Source organism: Elaeis guineensis, chromosome 16, assembly GCF_000442705.2.
Source record: "Elaeis guineensis isolate ETL-2024a chromosome 16, EG11, whole genome shotgun sequence".
Lineage (NCBI taxonomy): Eukaryota > Viridiplantae > Streptophyta > Magnoliopsida > Arecales > Arecaceae > Elaeis > Elaeis guineensis.
In genome coordinates, this window is record NC_026008.2 from 15,536,041 (window position 1) to 15,557,761 (window position 21,721).

Genomic DNA, 21,721 nt, shown 5'->3' on the forward strand with positions numbered 1-21,721 from the left:
CCGACCTTACTGGAACACCTAGGATGGTGGTTGTCGTGGAGCACACGGTGGTGGCGCATGTCTCCGGTGCCATCGCTGCCTCCAGGATAACTCCGGTTCTTCTTGAAACAGGTCGTCGTCGTCGCTGCCGTTGCCTTTGCTGCCCCCTAAATTCTATCCCATCCTTTTCCCCCTAGGGTTGGGATTTCGGAGATGGAACGGAACGAGGTAGGGGGCGAGAGCCGAGAGGCTTGTCACACGATTGAAAAATGCTGCTGGGAGGGACAGAACCGGGAAGAGAAGTCTACAGCTCGAAGTGGCCTCCAGTGTATCCCTTTCGAGTCTTGTAATATTGTTTTCTTTTTCTGACCCTCCAGGTCTTGTAACGTACATCTTCATCTTGTTAATCGAAAAATGAGAAGGAGATTTTGTTACTTCATTCGCACTTTGCATCGAATTGTTGTCTGCCAAACTTCTTTCCTTTACCATTGTTGTTGTTGTATTCCCTTCTCTCTATTTCTCTTCTTTTCTTCTTTTTCTCCTTTTTTTTTTTTTTTTTGACGTCGTCCGTAGGTTACCGATAGTTGTCACGTCGGCTTGCCTTTCAGTTGTCCTTCTCCCCCAACCTCAATGGCTCTATGATGTATATTTGATGAATAATATGAGAAGAGAATTTTCTACTACCTCTTTTACTCATGTGTTGAATTGTCGCTTGCCGAGCTTCTTTTCGGCCTTTGCGTCGTTCGGAGGTACCCGATTGCCATCATATCGACTCATCTTTTTCGTCTGTGGCCATAGATTCATCTGGAGCCGCTCGGGTTTGGAACCCCCCATCAGGGCTCGAGCTCAAAGGTCTGAGCTTTCGTCACCCTGAGGAAGTTGTCTCATGTCGGGCTTGCGTTGAAAGCTTCCTTGAAAGCTGGGGTTCTTGATAAGAACCCCAACCCTTACTGAGATGGGGTTCTCTGCATCTTTGACGCTGTTTGTTTTTCATTCGTCGCTGACGTAGTCCATCACTTTCCCTTTTAACTTCTCTCCCCTTTTTCTTTTTCGAGTGGGATTTTTCCCTCCGCTCTTGGTGGGGCTGCGGGAGTCCGGCTCCCGTAGGTGAAGTCGGGGTGAAGTCCGGCTCCCGTGGAAGTCCAGATGGAGTCTACCTGTAATTGAAGTCAGAGGCAAAATTTGGCTCCCGTAGGAGTCCGGGCGGAGCTTACCAACGGTCAAAGTCGGGGATGAAGTTCGGCTCCCGTAGGAGTCCGGACGGAGTCTTCCTTCGATCAAAGTCGAGGGTGAAGTCCGGCTCCCGTAGGAGTCCGGACGAAATTTTATTGCGAAGGGGCCGCTGGGGAAAGTCCCCCTTTTTCTCATTTGGTCTTGAATGACCAGACCTTAATTGATGTCGGGGCGAGGTTCTTTCCCTATTTCTGTCGTAACAGGTTTCAGCTCTGGTTAGGATGAGGTTCGCCTCTTGTCTCTAACGCGGCTGTAGGGGCACATATGGGTGTTGCTGGGCCCTTTCCTCCATCCGATCTAAAGAGAACCGGACCTTCGACTTTGCTCAAGTTAGGACGAGGTTCTCCTCCTATCCCTAACAGGGCTTTGGGGGTGCATATGGGCATTGCAGGGCCTCTCCCCCCATCCGATCTAAAGAGAACCGGGCCTTCGACTTTGCTCAAGTTAGGGTGAGGTTCTCCTCCTATCCCTAACAGGGCTGTGGGGGCGCATATGGGCGTTGCAGGGCCTCTCCCCCCATCCGATCTAAAAAGAACCGGGCCTTCGACTTTGCTCAAGTTAGAGCGAGGTTCTCCTCCTGTCCCTAGCAGGGCTGTGGGGGCGCATATGGGCGTTGTAGGGCCTCTCCTCCCATCCGGTCTAAAGAGAATCGGGCCTTCGACTTTGCTCAAGTTAGGGTGAGGTTCTCCTCCTGTCCCTAACAGGGCCGTGGGGGCGCATATGGGCATTGCAGGGCCTCTCCCCCCATCCGGTCTAAAGAGAACCGGGCCTTCGACTTTGTCAAGATGAAGTTCCCCTCCTACTTCCGACGCAGTTTGTTTTGACTACCCTGTCGATATAAGTTAGTGCCAAGAGGGGAGACATGTAGATATGCAATTTTTATTTAAAATAAAGTTATCGGTAATACATTCGTAAGTTTTCCAAGCTCCATGGTCGTGGGAGGTCTGCTCCTCCGAGCTCCTTGAGGTAATAAGTTTCAGGCCGGACTACTTCTTTGACCTCATACGGGCCTTCCCAGTTTGGGGTGAGCTTCTCTCGATCCTGAGGTTGCGAGACAGCGGCTAGTCGAAGCACTAGATCTCCTGCTCTAAAGGCTTTATTCTTGACCCGGGAGTTGTAATAGTGGGCAACCTTCTGTCTGTAGGCTGCCATTCGAACTTGAGCTACCTCCCGCCTTTTTTCCAGCAAGTCGAGGTTGGCTTTAAGACCTTGCGAATTTTGATGTTCGTTGAATGCCACGACTCATGCCGACGGGAGTTTAAGCTCAATTGGGATGACGGCCTCTGTTCTGAAGGCTAAAGCAAAGGGGGTCTCCCTCGTGGGCAGTCTTTGGGTAGTTCGATACGCCCACAGCACATGATAAAGTTCGTCTGCCCAAGTTTCCTTCGCCTTTTCAAGCCTTGTCTTGATCCCCTGCAGTAGGGTTCTATTGGTCACTTCAGCTTCGCCGTTCGCCTGAGAATGGGCTACTGATGTGAAGTTGTGGGAGATATTTAGATCTTCATAGAATTTGACGAATTGTGCTCCCGCGAATTATCGCCCATTATCAGTGATTAGGGTCCTTGGCAGACCGAACCTGCATATGATCGACTTCCAAACAAAATCTTGCACTTTAGCTTCTGTGATTTTTGCCAGGGGTTTGGCTTCAACCCACTTGGTGAAGTAGTCAATCGCTACCAGGAGGAACTTCCTCTGCCCCGACGCCATGGGAAAGGGTCCAAGGATGTCCATCCCCCATTGCGCAAAAGGCCATGGGGCACTCAAGGGTGTAATCTCGGTGGCGGGTTATTTCTGGATGTTGGCATATCTCTGGCATCGATCGCACTTTCTGACATATTCAATCGAGTCATGATGCATCGTCGGCCAGTAATATCCTTGGTGGAGCAACTTGTGGGATAAAGATCTAGCCCCCAGATGGCTTCCGTAGATTTCTTCATGCACCTCCCACAAGGCGTAGTCAACCTCCGAAGGCCGGAGACATTTTAAAAGGGGCAAAGAGTATGATCTCTTGTACAACTTGCCCTCATAAAAGATGTATCAGGAGGCTTAATTTTGGAGCTTCCGAGCTTCTTTCACATCCTGGGGGAGAGCCCCGTCTCTGAGATATGTTATCAGTGGGTCGATCCAGCTGGACTCGTGGTCAATTTCTAACACGAGCCGCGATTCTTCCGTACTCGGACACTTGAGCACTTCAAAGAGAACACCCTTTGGTAATTCAGTCGGAGCCAGCATTGCCAGCTTGGAGAGAAGGTCGGCCCTGATATTTTCCAACCTCGAAATCTGCCTGATGTTGAAGCCGCTGAAGGCGGGGACGAGCTCCTTTACCTTTTCAAGATATTTAGCCATGCTGTCCTCCCGCGCTTCGTAGTTTTCGTTGACTTGTCCCACTACTAGTTGAGAGTCGCTGTGGACCTGGAGCCGATCTATTCCCAGCTCTTTGGCAATCCTCAGTCCTGCGATCAGAGCTTCATATTCTGCTCCGTTGTTTGTTGCGGGAAACTCAAAGTGCAGAGCGTACTCCATGATGATTCCCTCTGGACTGATCAAGATCAGACCCGCATCTGTGCCTGTCGTGTTGGAAGATCCATCCATGTAGAGGACCCAAAAGCAATCAGAGGAATCTGCTTCTCCTTTGGGGAAGTTCGGTCGGGATTTCGGGTCGTCAGTTTCGCCTTGTCCAAGTTCGGCCTCCTCTGGGATAGTACACTCCACTATGAAATCTGCCAATATCTGGGCCTTCACTGCTGGCCTGGGTTGATAGTTGATGTCCAATTCTGTGAGCTCAATTGTCCATTTTGCCATCCTCCCGGAGGCATCCGCTCGGTGTAGAATCGCCTTGATTGGTTGGTCGGTGAGCAGCGTTACGGTGTGCCCTTGAAAGTAGGGTTGGAGCCTCCGAGCTGCAATCAATAGGGCGTAAGTCAGTTTTCCAATTTAGTATACCTGGTCTTGGCGTCTCTCAATGCGTGACTGATGTAGTAGATCGGCCGTTGGACTTTTGCTTCTTTTTTGACAAGGACTGCCGTGAGAGCTATAGGAGAGACCGCCAGGTATAAAAATAGTTCCTCTCCAGGCTCTGGCTTCGCCAGCAGCGGAGGTGAGCCGAGGTAGCTCCTTAGTTCTTCGAATGCCTGTTGGCACTCAAGAGTCCAATAGAAGTTCTTCGGCTGCTAGAGGGTTTGGAAGAAGGGTAAGCACCGTTCGACCGACCTCGCGACGAAGCGATTCAGGGCTGCTACCCTCCCTGTAAGGTGCTGAACCTCTTTTATCGACTTTGGGGCGGCCATCTCATGGATGGCGCAAATTTTCTCTGGATTGGCTTCAATTTCGTGCCCCGATACCATGAAGCCCAGGAACTTTCCTGAGGTCACTCCGAAAGCACATTTAGTCGGGTTCAGCTTCATTTTATATTTTCAGAGGGCGTCAAAGGTCTCCTCAAGGTTGGCGACGTGGTCCATGGAAGATTTGCTTTTTACGAGTATGTCATCCACGTAGACCTCCATGTTGCGGCCGATCTGCTCCTTGAAGATTTTATTCACCAATCGCTGGTAGGTTGCGCCTGCATTTTTGAGGTCGAAAGGCATGACCCTGTAACAATAAAGGCCACAGTTAGTAATGAAAGTGGTCTTTTCTTCGTCTTCCAGCGCCATCCTGATTTGATTATAGCCGAAGAATGCATCCATAAAGGTGAGGAGCTCATGGCCTGAGGTCGCATCCACCAGTTGATCAATTCTGGGCAGAGGGTAGCTGTCCTTTGGGCAGGCTTTATTCAGCTTTTTGAAGTCTATGCACATCCTGCACTTGCCGTTTGCCTTTTTGACTAAGACAACGTTGGAAATCCAATCAAGATAATGGACTTCCCTAATGAATCTGGCCTTAAGGAGTTTGTCCACTTCCTCGGGTATCGCCTTCTGCCTCTCTGGTGCATGACCTCGGATTTTTCTTTCGTCGGTCAATACTTGGGATCGATGGCCAGGCGGTGCTCCATGACTTTCGTGTCGATCCCCGGCATGTCCGTCGGAACCCAAGCAAAGACGTCCGCATTCTTTCATAGAAAATCAATGAGATGCATCTGCACCTCTTCCCCCAGGTTGGAGCCGATCATCGCCACATGCTCTGCATTCCCGTCGTTCAAAGGGATCGGTACCAGATCTTAAGTTGGGCCGCCCCTCTCTTCAGTGAGGTCATCGCGAGCATCCAGCCCATCAACTGGACAGGGGTCGGATTGGTCGCTTCTTTGCAAGGCTATGTTGTAGCAGTGTCTGGCCAGGGCTTGGTCTCCTCTGACCTCTCCGATCCCCTGATTGGTAGGAAATTTCAACTTCAAATGGTAGGTTGACATGACGGCTCAGAGAGCATTGAGGCCAGGTCGGTCGAGGATTGCATTGTAGGCTGACGGTGCCTTCACCACCAGGAAATTCACCAGAGCCCGGGATTGCCTTGGATATCGACCCACGGCCACAGTCAAAGTTATCATTCCCTCCATCGGAACAGCATCACCGATAAACCCTACTAGAGGGGAGCTAATCGGCCTCAAATGACCGTCAAGGATGGACATTCTTGAGAAGGCGTCGTAGAATAAAATGTCGGTCGAACTTCCATTGTCGATGAGAATGCAGCGGACGTCGTAATTTGCTATATTCAAGGAAACTACAACCGCGTCGTTATGAGGGAATTGGACTCCCTGAGCATCTTCTTCAGTAAAGGTTATGGGCTCCTCAATCTTTTGTCGCTTGGGGGTACGGCTAGTACGTTGGTTGCTTCCTGTCGGGATCCTCCCGAGATGGTGTTGACGAAATCCATCGAAGGACGATTGTCCGACCGCTCCATGCCGGCCACCGTTGTCGGAGGATGCGGGGCTTGGGAAACTGGAGGCGAGGATGAATCCTGAGATCTGGCTGTAGAGGTCATGGGTCGCTGTGTGGATGCTTCGCGAGAAGGCATCGGGCGAGGATTCAGTGGAGGAAGGAGGAGAGGACGTCGGAAAAGATGCCTGAAGGCGGTCCTGTTGAGCGCTCCTTTAAGAACAAGGGTACCATGAAGACACACCCTTCCTCTAGCGTCAATCCTGTTGGTGCAAAAATCCGCCTGCGTCGGAGAAGCTGGAGTCGAGGGAGTCGCGGTCGCCGTCGGGACCTGCAAAGGAAGTCTAAATCGGAGGTGGGGTTGCTCCAGCAAGACCCTCCGACGCTCAAGTCAGTTCTCTACCTCAACAAGAATGGAGTGCTCGAATGAAAATTTTAGCAGAGTTTTGAGGTAAAAATGAGAGCTTAGAGAATAACGTATCTGGGGTCCCCTTTTATAGACGGGGGGGAGCAGTGGGTTGATAGCGACTGTTTATGATCGCCTCATCATGGGCCGTACGGGGCCAGGAGGAATTTATCATGAAGAGTAATGGGGTGGAGTCGTGGCTGTCACCATGGCTCGCCATGTGGAATCAGTTGCGGGTCGTGGAGCGGCGTCCGTTGTCGTGACTCGTCAGGGAGTGGTGGAACCGCACAGGATTCGCTGCAGGGAGTGGAGCAAAATCGTGGCCATTACTGCAGCCTGCCAGGGAGTAATGGAGCCATGTAGGATCTGCCGCAGGGAGTGGACCAGAGTCGTGGCCGTTACTACGGCCTGCCAGGGGGTAATGGAGCCGCGTAGGATCTGCCGCAGGGAGTAGAGCAGAGTCGTGGCTGTTACTACGGCCTGCCAGGGGGTCCAGACTTGTCGGTTGAAGTTCAGTTGGAGTCTGTAGCTGGAGTCGGAGGCGAAGTCTGGCTCCCGTAGGAGCTCGGACGAGGTCTTCCTGCAGTCGAAGTTGGGGATGAAGTACGGCTCCCGTAGGAGTTCGGATGGAGTTTGTCTGCAGTCGGGGTTGGAGACGGAGTCTGGCTCTTGTAGGAGTCCGATCTGCAGTCGAAGTTGGAGATGAAGTATGGCTCCCGTAGGAGTCCGGACGAAGTTTGTTTGCAGTCGAAGTTGGAGACAGAGTCTGGCTCTTGTAGGAGTCCGGACAGAGCTTACCAGCATTCGAAGTCGAGGATGAAGTCCGGCTCCCGTAGGAGTCCGGACGGAGTCTTCTTTTGATCAAAGTTGAGGGTAAAGTCTGGCTCCCGTAGGAGTCCGGACGAAGTTTGCCTACAACCAAAGTTGGAGACGAAATCTGGCTCCCGTAGGAGTCCGGTCTGCAGTCGAAGTTGGAGATGAAGTATGGCTCCCGTAGGAGTCCGGACGGAGCTTGTCTGCAGTTGAAGTCAGAGACAGAGTCCGGCTCCCGTAGGAGTCCGGACGAAGCTTGCCTTTAAAATCCCCGAGGGGTCACTCCAGACATGAACTTTGGCTGGGGGGGGGGTTTACACCCAACATGGAGGATGTAGAGAAAATATTCTTTATGGAAGATAAGGATCATGGAGATGAGCCGAATACCTTTGATGAGGTGAGGTCTGATATGGATTGTGAGAAATAATTAGATGCAATGAAGTTATAAATTGACTCAATGCACTCGAACCAAATATAGACCTTAGTGGATCCATCCGAGGATATAGTACCCATTGGGTGTAAATAAATCTACAAAAAAAAAAAGGTATGGATGATAAGATAGAGACCTATAAAGCTAAGCTCATGGTAAAAGGTTATAGTCAATGCGAAGTTATTGACTATCAAAAAATCTTCTCGTCTATAACTATACTAAAATCCATCTGCACTCTGCTTGCTATTGCAGCCTACTATGATTATGAGATCTGACAGATGGATGTGAAAACTACTTTTCTGAATGGATATCTTGAGAAAGATATCTATATAGAGCAGCTTTTGGATTTCACATTCGGTGATGGTGATCATCGAGTCTGCAAGCTACAAAAGTCCATATATGAACTAAAGCAACCTTCTTGAAGTTGGAACCTTTATTTTGATGATGCAATCAAATTATTTAATTTCATCAAAAATGAGGAGGAACTCTGTGCATATAAAAAGGTCAGTCGGAGTGCAATAGCATTCTTCATATGATATGTGGATGATATTCTCCTTATTAAAAATAATATTCCCATATTGACCTTGGTCAAAAGTTGGTTGTCCAAAAAATTTTTTATAAAAGACCTAGGGGAAGTATCCTATATTCTTGAAATCAAGATCTATAGGGATAGATCTAAAAGGATGCTAGGCCTAACACAAAAGCTATACATAAAGAAAGTGCTGAAGAGGTTCAGCATGAAAAACTCTAAAAGAGGACTTTTATCTCTTAGGCATGGTATTCGTCTTTCCAAGATGATGTGTCCGACCACATCTGAGGAAGTTCAGCACATAAGTGTGATTCCTTATGCCTCAGTCATAGGGAGCCTCATGTATGCCATGCTGTGTACTCGACCTGATATTATCTTTGCTATGAGTATCACGAGCAGGTATCAGTCAAATCCAGACGAGGAGCACTGGATAGCTATGAAGAACAATCATAAGTACTTGAGAAGAACTAAAGATTTATTCTTGATCTTTGGAGGAAGTTCTGAGTTGCAAGTCAAGGGTTACACTAATTTAGACTTCATGTTTGATTTTGATGATAGAAAGTCTATATCAAAGGATGAGTTCATATACCATTATAGCGCATTTAGCTGGAAGAGTTCCAAATAACCCATCATAGCGGATTTGACCACAGAAGTTGAGTATATCGCTACTTTGGATGCTGCAAAGGAAGGCTTCTAGTTCAAAAATTTTATCACAGAGCTTGAGGTAATGACATCGGATGCCATACCACTATATTGCGACAATAATAAAGCCATAGCACTTGCTAAGTAGTCGAGGTCTCATCAAAAATCGAAGCACATCAAGCAGCGGTTTCAAATCATACACGACTACAACAAACGAAGGGGGTGGAGGGAGACCGAAGAAAGAAGAATTATACTGAATGCTACACTGAGATCAGCAGCTTCCAATGAAGACCAAATGGGTTGGGCAGGAGGAAGTTGGAGGATCGGGTGGGGAAAATGGGGTTCGAACCCGCAACTAGCCCTCGATCTTTCAAGTACACTCAACTGAGGAATGGTGATCTTTCCATCATTCCACTTTGTTTGTGGATTCAAGGTTAATCTTTTTGATTGATTGGCCTAAAAAAATATACCGAGTTGTGAAGAGTAGACTCCATAGATAATGTGGCAGATCTGCTGACAAAGCAATTGAGCCAGCCAAAGATGGAAGTCCACCTTGAGAAGATGGGACTTAGATTAGTAGGCAATTGGCTTTAGTTTAAGTGGGAGATTATTGGATGTATGTACTAGAAGACAATATGGCTGACATATTGTAATTACTCTAGGATATAATTTTATATTTAAAAATATTGATTTGATCAATAAAAGGATAAGTTTATTTTTATTCAAGTGTAATGTATCCTTAAGTCATCCATGAAATTAATACTTATGGTATATATTCTCAAGATGCTGAGAATTGGAGGCATGTATAATTAATTTTTAAATTACTCTCGATCATAGTATCATCATGAGGACGTTGATCGATCTGGATAGATCGGCATACAAATCACTTTCTTTGAGATAAATAAGTCCCTAATCTATAGTGTAGAGACACCGAGCGATAAGTGCAGGAAGTTTTTAGAGAACAACTAGTACTGAATGTGACCATCAAGAGATCATGTAGATTTTTACTCGATCATCAGTGATTATCTCGATGCTGTAGTTGTGTGAATGATCTTTTGATCTACAATGGCACAGTTGCTCACGGTGAGGCTACTGGAGTTTGACTATATACAAACATGGACTCTTTGAGTCCTTGAAGTGGATGTTGATGATAGTTGATCCACGTAGGAGTAGGGTGTGCATCTAGATAGAATCTATCGACCTTGACAGAAAGGAGTAGTTCTATATGATTTAAGAGGCTAAGTCCATTAGTCTGTGGTCACAGCAGTATGATTGATGGAAAAGAGTTTTCATGAGAATCATAATTAGACTTAAGCTAATCGAATTTATCATATAACTGATGATGAGGTTTGATGATTTATCCATAATCTACCATCTAGTTGAAATTCATGATAGAGGGAGTAAATCACATAAGAACTACACCTTGAGGTTCATTATTCAGTTATGTCAGATCACCACTACATACTGCTAGATATCACTAGTGGATTGTGAGAGCTCACCAGGACTGTTCTGGATTGACGATCCTTGTTGAGTTAGAGTGGAATCATTCCGACCCATCGAAAAGAGTTTCAATGACATCATGATAAAGATCATAGTATATCTCACTACTAGATAGAATTGAATCTATGGGGTCACACAAACAAGAAAACTAATTTGGATTGACTAATTAGACTTAAGAAGTTTTAATTAGATTAGAATTTAGAGAAATCCTATTGGATTTAAAAAAGCCTTGCTAGCACATAGTTAAACCCAAGTCCTCTTTAAACTTAGATTTTTTATTTGATAAGGACTAAAATCAAGTTAAATTACATGCATTAAACCTAATTCAAATTGAATTTGGAATTGGGTTTATGGAGCTTAATTGTTGGGTGCCAACATGCTTTGGATCAATCCTTCATTGTGTCATTTGATTTGATTAAATTGGGTGCATTATATGGGGTGTAATTAGAGGGACCATGCCCCCTTAAATCTGATTAAGGTGTGGGGCTATGGAATAGCATGGATGGGGTGCAACCCCATCTCCTTGTGTCATGAGGACATAATGCCTTCCCTTGTCCTTATGAGATAAGGATTAAGTAATAGGTCATAAGGCATTAACAGAAGGAGTCCTAATGAGATCAGGAATCTTCTTTAAATAAAGATTTAGAGTTTAGTTAGGGTCAAAAGCCTAAATAAAGGAGCCATCCCTTGACCTTTAGGAGCAATCAAGCCCCAAGCAATTAGCCCACAACCACCTCCCTATGCCTCCCCTCTCTCCCTCTCTTTCTCCAATGCCCAAAGGGTTGGGCATCCACCTCTCCACGCCCAAAATCAGGTTGGCTGTCACCTCTTACTTCCTCTCTTTAGTTGGTGGCTGATCTACATCAAGGAAGATTTAAGGAAAGGAAAAATACTAATCAAGGAGTTGATCTAGAGGTCCAAAGACTGATCAAGAGTTGATCAATTGCTTATGAAGAAATCAAGAAGATCAATCCATCTTGTTCTTGCGTGGATATCTGTAGAGGCCGGATGTTTGCATTGCTAAAGTTGAACATATTCTTCTTTTAGATCCAAGGTTGAAGAAAGAAAAAGTGAAATAGGTATATGATTCGATCACATAATTTTATTTTCAGATTAAAATCAGCACGTTTATTTTCAGCATATGTACTAGATCTTTAGGTGGTTTGATCACATGTATATATGTTTAGATTAAAAGAAGTTTTGATCTATTATTTTGCTATGTTATTACTTCAAAAGAGTTTTGAAATCTACATATATCAGCACCATACAGAATTCCATCAATTTATTATAAGTTACTGAATTATCTGTCTACATGACTATGTTATATTATCCTTGTAAAAGGGCCAAAATTATGTATTTAACCTCGATGGATTAGGTCCAAAATAGATCTAAAATACTATATATAACTTCTATGAAGTCAGTCCAAGGTATTTCATTTAACCATTGCATAGTAGGTCTAGAATGCCACACTTGACTCTGGTACAATAGGCCCAAATTGATCAAGTGCTGGAATGATCAAGTGTTGATATATAATCCACGAATTAGCAAGGTATAAAATGTAGCGAGATTGAGAGTACAAAATAGACAAATCACTATTTCAATGTTGTTAACTTCAATTTCATCTTGCTTTCCAAACTATAGTAATAACTCGAGCCTTAAGGAGGGTAGCAAACTTCCAAATTATACATAACTTATCGAAGAGTTTAAAACAAACATTGTTTTAAGGAAGAATATAAAGCACATTCAAAGGTACACAGTTTCAAGTTTCAATGAAAAATTTTTTGAAAAGTCAAATATTTTTTTAAACATGTCTAATAAACTATAATTGTAAAAAACATAATTTCAAAAGAAATTTAAGATTTTTAATGTAACAATCTTCACTTTCCTCATCCAATTATATGCATATGAAGGAACATTTTGAAAGAATAAAGGTTGAAGGTTTTTAGTTTGCATTGTCATGCCAGTTCTAACTAGTGCCTTTCTATATTGTAATGAGAATAACACATCTCGATGAGAGAGCACCAGTGCAAATGTGTGCCAATGATAGCACATATCATGTACCAACAGTGGCAGACACAAGTGGGAAAATATGGGGTCAATTGACTTGACAAAAAAAATTTACACACACACATGAAATTCACCCCACACACAAAATAAAAAATTGACCGCACTACAAAAAAATTGATCCCAAAAAAAAAAAAAATTGCCCGCTCACTTGCTCATGCACCCCTCCCCCCCACCCCCACACACATATATATAATAGCAAAAAAAGCCATGCTGACTAGTGCGAAAAGCCAACATTGACCCCACAACATTAGGTATTTATATATACTAGTACCAAAAATAAAAATTGACTCTACTAATTTTATGAATTGACTTCATATCTCATGTAAAATTTTGAAGAAGTAAATGATAAAAAAAATATATCAAAAGAGTAATTATGACCTACATTCTCTCTCTTTAATGACTCACATATCTTATCTCTTTCTTTCTCTCTCTTTTACACTACTTTAACTTCTTTTTCTCTCTCTTTTTCTTCATTAATTATTTTTTTATTTATTTTCTAATACCTTATCCCAGTTCTATCCGTCTACCTCTTATATTTAAACTTCATATCAATTTATTTTTTATACCCTAAAAAGATCACATCAAAAGATAAAAAGAGTAATTATGACATACTTTCACTCTCTTTAATGATTCACATATCCTACCTCTCTCTTCCTCTCTTATACCATTTTGACCTCTCCCCCCTCCCTCATTCTTTCTCTTTTTTATTTATTTTTTATTTATCTTTTAATGCCCCACACCAACCACGTGGTCTCTATCTATCTACCCTTATATTTAAATCCCACATCAATTTTTTTTTAATATCTTAATCAATCTAATTACAATTAAAAATTATATGTTCTTCTTGTCTTTCTTCTCAATCTAAATTACATATGTCTTTTTTAGTTTCTTTTTTTTTACAACATTCTTTTAGTTTTTTCTGTCTGCTCCTTTTCTTCACTTATATCAAATATATATGATTTCATTAATTTTTAGTTAGTCATTATAATTTTAATATTTAATAATATCTAAAATTTTGATATGATATTTTTTTATAATATTTATTATAAAAGATATTTAAAAATTATAAATTATTATTTTTTATATATTTTATTATTTTTAAAAAATAATATTTTAGTATATTGACCCCATAAAGTAAAATTTCTAGATCTGCCACTGTGTACCAACCAGTATTTTATGCCAATATGTAGCAACATAGTCTGAAACTTTTAGCATTTTGAAAAGAATATGCATTTCATCAAAAAGAGGTGTTTTATAAGATATAATCCATGATTTTAAAAAAATAATAATAAATTAGAATAAGTGTATATTTTAAGGATATAGAGTTAACTCTCTATGTAGAGGTTAGCTTGATTTAATAAGCAAACCCCTTCAACTCAATCCAATTTCTCTAACATCAAATAATTATAAATAGCCTAAAAATATCAAAATTTATTCTCTAGATCACCAAGACTAAGCATCTTATCAAAACCCATGCAATTTCCTAATTTAGTTATATATTCGCTAAAAATTCAATGCAAGATATAGAAATTCATAATTAATAAAATAAATTATAAAGATTGTGAAGCTCAACTAGAATATATATACATACAAAAGAGCTAATTTATGCCTGATTTTAGCCAATGGAGAGGTCCCGACGAACATTATTGACCTTAGGTTTAGGTTTTCTCTAAGACCAAAATGGTCCATAAATATTGAAATATATCATAAAAATTTTGATGTTTATTTTATATAACCTTTAGAATTATATATATGTGACTGTTGCTGGAAGCTCAGTAGAGTTGACTAGTGAAACTAGCTGGATTTTCTTGTTCTAGATCTTCCACAGAGCTACAATGTTCAATTAAATTAATGATAATGAGGTTCAAGTTTACCTTGATGAGGCCTCTAGCTGGAAATCAGGACCTCGAACTTAATTTCTCCATATCTAAGGTATCAATGACTTCTTATTATTCATGGAGATAGGAACTAGTGTTAGAAAAAGGTAAGAAGAACTACAATAGAGAGGGAGAGAGAGATAAAAGATAGATCTTACTAATTAGATAGAAAATAGTAAAAAATTGGAGAAGAGAAGAGAGGAAGACATGTGACTTAGGGGACAAAGTGACAAGGGAGGAAGAGATGGGGTGTTGGAGAAGGTAGATTAGGGTTAAAGAGATAGAAATGGAAAAGATAAGGAAAGAAGGCAATAGATTATAACAAGTGGTGGTGGAGTAATGGAAAATGGTAGTGGTTGCACTTGGGTGAAAAAGAAAGGAAAGTGCTTGAGGCAATTGCATGAGAAGAAAAATGATTAGGGGTGGTGTGGCTAGGTTCCAAAAAAGGAAGGGGCCTCAGCAAATTGGTTTGGCTAGATCCAAGACCAAGCGAAGATGGACCTAGGTTTCTTCCCTTTTTTTCTTTTTTTTTTTCTGTGGTGGGTGATTGAGGTTATTACATACTCGACTCCTTAAAGAATTTCATCCTCAAAATTTACAAACCTAGCTACTCAAAAAGCTAAGGTTACTTGATCCTTATTTCATCCTTAAGCTTCCAAGTGGACACTTTGATATAAGGAATAGTATGCTACCTTAAGGTTTGATAGAGAGTTTGACATAAGGAATAGTATACTCAACAGCCTTCAATGCTTCTATTTTAAGAATTGAATATATTGGTTGACTCTTGCTTAGCTTAGATAGGGTGTTTCTGATGTTTCATTGAGCCATCAATAATGTAGAATGCTCTTAAAATTTAGTAACCCTTCACTCATTAGGATATATTTGAATCTGTCATAAGGAATTGAAGTCTGTCAGAGTGGATCAGGGTCTCAAGATGTGAAGCAAAAAGGAGATCAAAAATATGCCCAAGAAAGAAGGACACTAGGAGGGGTTAGGGACCTCGAGGTGCCCAGAAGGGCAAGTGAAAATTGACAACAAAATGAAGGTCAAATTATCCTACATAAATCCCCACAATCCACTAAATCTTTCTCATTGACTCTTCAACATGGGGCCTGAAGTGCACAAATTGTCCTGTCTGGGAAGGCCAGTCAAATACTGAGGTGATCCGATCAGGAAGAAAAAAAACTTTTGCAACCTGCTCAACTCAAATCTTATAAAGAAAGGTACAACAAGAAGAAGAATGACTGCACGCCCAATCGATCAGATCAGGATGCAACGGACTTCAAAAAATTTTTCTCAATCTGACATGCGATCAGATCAAGACCAGACTCAATCATGGCCCGATCGATCATGCATCTAACATTAAAAATATAAAATTAGAGATTTAAACTACTTTAAATTAGATGATAATCATATCACCTTGTGTAGGTAGACGAACTCTGCAATTCGATGATCCGTAGATTTTCGAGGTTCACTGTTGGGCCACGCACATGTCCGGCCTCTATAGATATCCACTAAGACTCAGACTAGGATATTTTTTTCTTGATCAATCCACCTACTCCTACACAGATCAGCAAGCTCCTTGGTCTGCTTTTAATCTGATCTTCAGTAGAGCTCCGATCAGCCTTCGATCATAGCCTTCTTGCTTTTTTGTGCAGATCTAACAGTTTTTGATGCTTAGAACCCACCAAATTAAAAGGAATATGTCCTATAAGCCAATCAAAATTTATATTTTGATGAATTTTTTTTGTAATCTTTCTGACTCATGTAACACTTTATGAATAAATAAAAATTATTTATTTTTCATCATATGCTGTATCTTACCTTTGTAATGATTATGATGAACCCCATAAATCAAGGTAATGATTTTAGGATTATGATGAGATCATATCTATAAGATCTAAAATCTTGATTTAGAATATTTTTAGTCATAGAAGTATTGAGTAGGAGATTAATGTTCTGGATAGACTAGCAAATCTTATGTATGCTCGATGGTGAGTGGCTAATCTCATAAGCCACTTGTGTAAGACACTAATATAGAGATGTGGGTGCTCAATAGAGAATGAGTTCACTAAATTGATCTAACTTAAGAAATATCTTATGGAATCTACTTACCTGTCGATGATATTTTCTTATAATGAGAGTTGTGCATATAATCTTTTGACCTGAGACTACCATAGAACCTTGTCTACATGAATCCATATTTTGGTTTATACTCATTCATGACTTACTCATGTATAGGATATTCTGGATATGGTGGATTGTACATGAAAGTTGTGAATAGGTTAACATGGAATCAATCACTCGTAGTAAGAGGAGATCACATCCTACTTACTCTAATCATATGATGATTCAAGAAGACTTTGATCAAAGAAGAATGAAAATTAGAAAGGATTTCTAATGTTTCATAAATCAAATCATCATTATAAGATTGAGAGAGGTATGAATATGAAATTGGATTTAACATGATTTCATATCCATAATCATATTCGAGATGCGGTGAGATCGCAGGATTGAATTGCACGGTAACTTACCACTGAAGGATATTTTTGATATTTCTATCAAAATTTTATATCTTTTGGATAAACATGATATGTTGCTAGATGTCAATCTTGTCTTGTAAGTTTGATCTAATTAAAGAGTTTAATTTGATCACAAATTAGAAAGAGTTCTAATTATTGAACTCGAGTTAGCTCAATCAGACCTAAATCGGTTAGATTGGATTCTAATCAAATCAGGTCAAGTTGCATCTGGACCTACTATTGGCTAGATGTGGCACCCAATAAATCACACATAAAGAAAATTGATCAAGAATCTAATTAGATTGGATCATGTTTGTAGGATGAATATACTAGCACATGTTGCAAACCCTAACTCCTAGTTTCAAATCGGATTCAAAATTGGTTCTGGATTGGGCTAATTAAATCTAATTAAACTCAAATCTGATTTGGGTCTAACTTGGGCTAATCTTTGGCTGATTGAGTCAAGGTTATTGGCACATAATTTCTGGCTTCCACATCCCAAAAAATTTTATCTATTTCATGGAGAGTTTCAAGTGTGCTCAGATTTGAGATTGGTGTCCCATGGGATGAGATGCCCCTTCCTAATGTTTATCTACTTTGGTTCATGCTAAAAATACTTGGGGCATGAGGTGTTTTGGTCAGCCATCTGATGGATTGGTTAAGTGGATAAAGATAAGAATCAAATTTGAATTTGGTTCAAACCCTAGCTGCACCCTAATCCATGCGCCACATATAGTCCAATTTGTTATGGTCCCTTAAATTTATGACACGCCAACCTAATCTCAGATTTTTTCTATGCCTAAACCAGATTGGCACCTCCAATGATAGCCCTTGGATGGGTTTTCATGCACAAATCAAGGGTGGAGAAAAATGAGCGCTCTGTAGAAAGCTTCGCGACCTTTCAAAAAAAATTTGATGAATTAATTCTAAAGAGTCCTTCTGCGTGAAGCAACCCTTGAAAATAATTCTAAAATTTTCCACATATCATAGATGCTTGGACCAATGTGAGATGCTTGGACTGATGTGAGATAAGCATGAGATATTGCGTGGAAGGGCACGAGTTGAGTGGATAAGCATCTGATTGCTAATTATAAATAAGGATGCGCATCAGAGTATTCCACTCATCCGAAAGCTCTTATCCTTCCTTTCTTACATAGGCTCCTAGGTGTCTGAATTTTTCTCTTCCTTTCCTTGTTAAGACCAAGTCTAGATTAAGACAAAGGGTCTGCTTTAGGACAAAAGCTTAGGAAGAGAAAAAGGAAAGGCAAGGAGAATAGAAAGGAGGAAAAGAGAATGCCAGGGAGAGAGGAAGTCCTACAGTAGTGCTGCCCGAAGAAGTTTTTGGAGTTAGATCTTGATCAAAGTCCTGTGTGGATCAATGTTAGAAGGCAAATGCTTTGGCTCCTAGTGGAAAGATCAAATACTGGCTTCTTCCTATCTACATCAGCCTTAGGTATGATATCTGTCATCACCATATTTGTAGTTTATATGATTGAATGTCATCAAGGGTTTCTTGGGTTTAGGGTTTGAATAATTTAGGATTTCATCATGCTATAAAAGAAATTAAAATCCCTTATGCTTTCATGGTGTATGTTATTATCGAACCCTACAGTGGTACCAGAGCACGACCTTGTTTGGCCCATTCATATGTTTATATAAATGCTCATAGTATCAAATTGCAGCATGCTATGAATTGTGCTATAATCATGTTTATGATTATGTTTTCAAATGATGATATGAACTAATGCATATTTGATTCTCCTCTCCAACATTCTAAGATTGTCCTAGCATAACAAGGTTATGCTATAAGGTTGTCCTAAAATGATGAAAGTTTATATGTTACATCGCACGTTTTAAATGTTTAACATTTATATGCATTAGCAAGCATTAGTGTCATAAATTCGAATGTGCATGAGACCAATAAAGCCCTCATTTAAATTATACTAAGTAGTAGTGATAGCAACTATAGTGGGACCCCCACCAATCTTGTTTAACACTTTTCTGACCAATTGGATTAATTCGAATCTTGAATTCGGATTGCATGATGTTGAAAATCACTACTTATGGCCTTCCTTCATGCTAGGTCAATATTATATCGAGAACCATAGCAGATTTGTTGTGTTACCATAAGGCTGGTTATGGGGAGTGATGTAATATAGTCTTGGTGCATAGAAAATGCTTACGATAATTTTGGGTATGATGCTTTATTGTGTTACCATAAGGACAGTTATATTCAAATTTGATTGTATGAAAATGAAATATCTTACTTAACTAAAATATTATAGTTTGTTGTGTTACCACAAAACTATTAATATTTTAGAAGTCAAGTTAAAGTTAGAAATTGCATGAGATACAATTGGAAAGAGTTTTCTATCTAAGAACTCATCAGAATTTGTTGTGTTACCATAAGATCTTTATGAGAAATTAGGATCTCAATACCACTACGATAAATATTTAGTGTGTCCCGTTCATCATAGAAGAGGGTTATGATGTTCGATAAAATAGTGAGAGACATAATTAAACCTAAGATCTTATTTAATTATGTGTGTCATCATGAGTTGTTTGCTTATATTATATTTTTTATTTAATGTAGATTAAATTCTACAAATGGCATCTTTATTATCATTATGAAAAATTTTAGATTCCAATAAATTGACTGATCCCAATTATGTGGACTCTTTGAGGAATTTAAAAATAGTGCTCATTCAGGAGAAATTTCATATATTCTTGATGTCTCTGAACCAGAGGAGGTTGGGGATGATGCCACTAAGGAAGAGGTATCCATATATAAGATGTGAAAGAATGATAGTTTGAGTGTCAAATATATCATATGGGCCTCTATGAGCAATGAATTAAAAAGGCAGCATGATAGCATGGATACTCAATCCATACTCCTAAATTTAAAGGAATTATATAGAGAATTGGATTATTCCATGCTAGAATGATGGAAGGGTCATCCGTACAAGATCATATCCTTAAGGTCATTAACTTGATCACTAGATTGGGACAATTGAATTTTATGACGGATGAAGAATTGAGTCAGGATTTGATCCTACAATCTCTTTCTGAATCATTCACTCAGTTTATTTTGAATTGTCACATAAGCAAACTGAATACCTCTTTGCCTGAGGTATTAAACATGCTCAAAACAGCTGAGGGCCACACTAAAAAGGAGAAGACTCCAATTCTTCTTGTGGATAAGACCTCTAAGAAGAAATAGGCATGAAGGGTTCAAAGAGATAATTGAACCCTAAAATGGCAAGATGAAGAAGAAAGAGAAGAAAGCCTCCGAACAAAGTACTTACTTTCACTACAGTATGGCAAGACCTGGAAAAGAAATTGTAAGGTTTACCTTGCATCTATAAAGACTGGTGCAAGCAATGCATCAAAAGATATGTATCAGATACATACAATTTTGTCGTTAAGTTTTTCTGATTCGAACTCTTGGGTATTGGATACCATCTATGGTTCTTATATTTGCAAGTCATTATAGGAGCTACAGAAAATTAGAATTTTGAAGAAGGGTGACTTCAAGCTCTAGGCACTGGAGGAGAGTCCATCTAAGTGGAAGCTGTGGGGACATATATCTTGAAGCTACCTTCTGGAAAGATCTTAGAGCTAGAAGACTGTTATTATATACCTAAAATTATTATAAATATTATTTCTGTACCATTGCTATTGCATCAAGGATATGAAATAAATGGAAAAGATAATAGTTGCTTAATTTTTTTTTTAATAAAATTTTTTGTCATGGCATGCTGAATAATATCTTCTGATTCTATCTCTTAATGACAATATATTTCATATTGATGAAAGAAAAAAGTGAAAGAGAGAATAATCGTTGTCGTAGGCATCAAAAATAAATCACTAACTTAAAACTATGTAGATAATAGTGAGTTGGGATCGAATCCATAGGAATCAATGAGATTATGTTTACTTTTAAGTAAAAATCCTAAGAATTTAAATTAGATTGCAAAATAAAGAATATAAATTTGGTTAAAAAAAAGCAAAAGTTCAAATTAAATGAAAATTATAATTAATAAGCAAGCAATTAAGAAAGAAGTTCCAGGATTTTGATTCTATTTCTTTTAAAATATAAGTTAATTCCTTATCATGTAATTATTAAAAGTATGATTGATCTCCGATCATAACCTATCTCATTGAGTACAAATCATAGTACCTTGATCTGCTGCTATGTAGTCATAGATTATTCTAAGTATCAAATCATAAAAATAAATAAAATATCTTATAATCAGATCCCGATCATAGTCTATCTCGCGAGCATGAATCGTATCCTTAGATCACGACTCATCTCTACATAGCCATAAGCTATTCAAAGATCTAAATTATAGTTCAAACATGAAGCACAATTTTGGAAGTAATGAAAAAAGAATTTTATTCATGAAAGAAAAGATCATTACAATCAAGATCTAGTTACATGACAAAGAAACTAAAATATAAATATTAAAAGAAAATCTCATCTCTTTTCTGGAGACTCAGAGTTTTAGCTACACATGGTGTCTGCAAACATCATCTTCATGAAAAGAAGAAGTGGAAGAAGAACCCCAGCAACCATGCTCTTTTTCTCTCTAAAAATTTTTTACAAAAGCTTTAAAATAAAAAGAGAATAAAAAATTGAAAATGGATGCTCTCTGCTGCCTGTTTGCTACTGCTCCCCTCCATAAATTATCCACATTCCCCTTGTTTTATAGGTGAAAACTGGGCTTAATTTGAGTTAAGATCGGATTTTTAATCATTGTTAAACTCATAGACCCCTACCAGCCATCGGATATTGATCAAACAGCTTGAAAATGCATTCAAATCATCCTAAACCCAGTTGGCATCGATTCTAGCCATCGAATCAAATGTCAAATCAAATTACACCCATTGATCAGTGCATAAGAAAGCTTTAGAACTA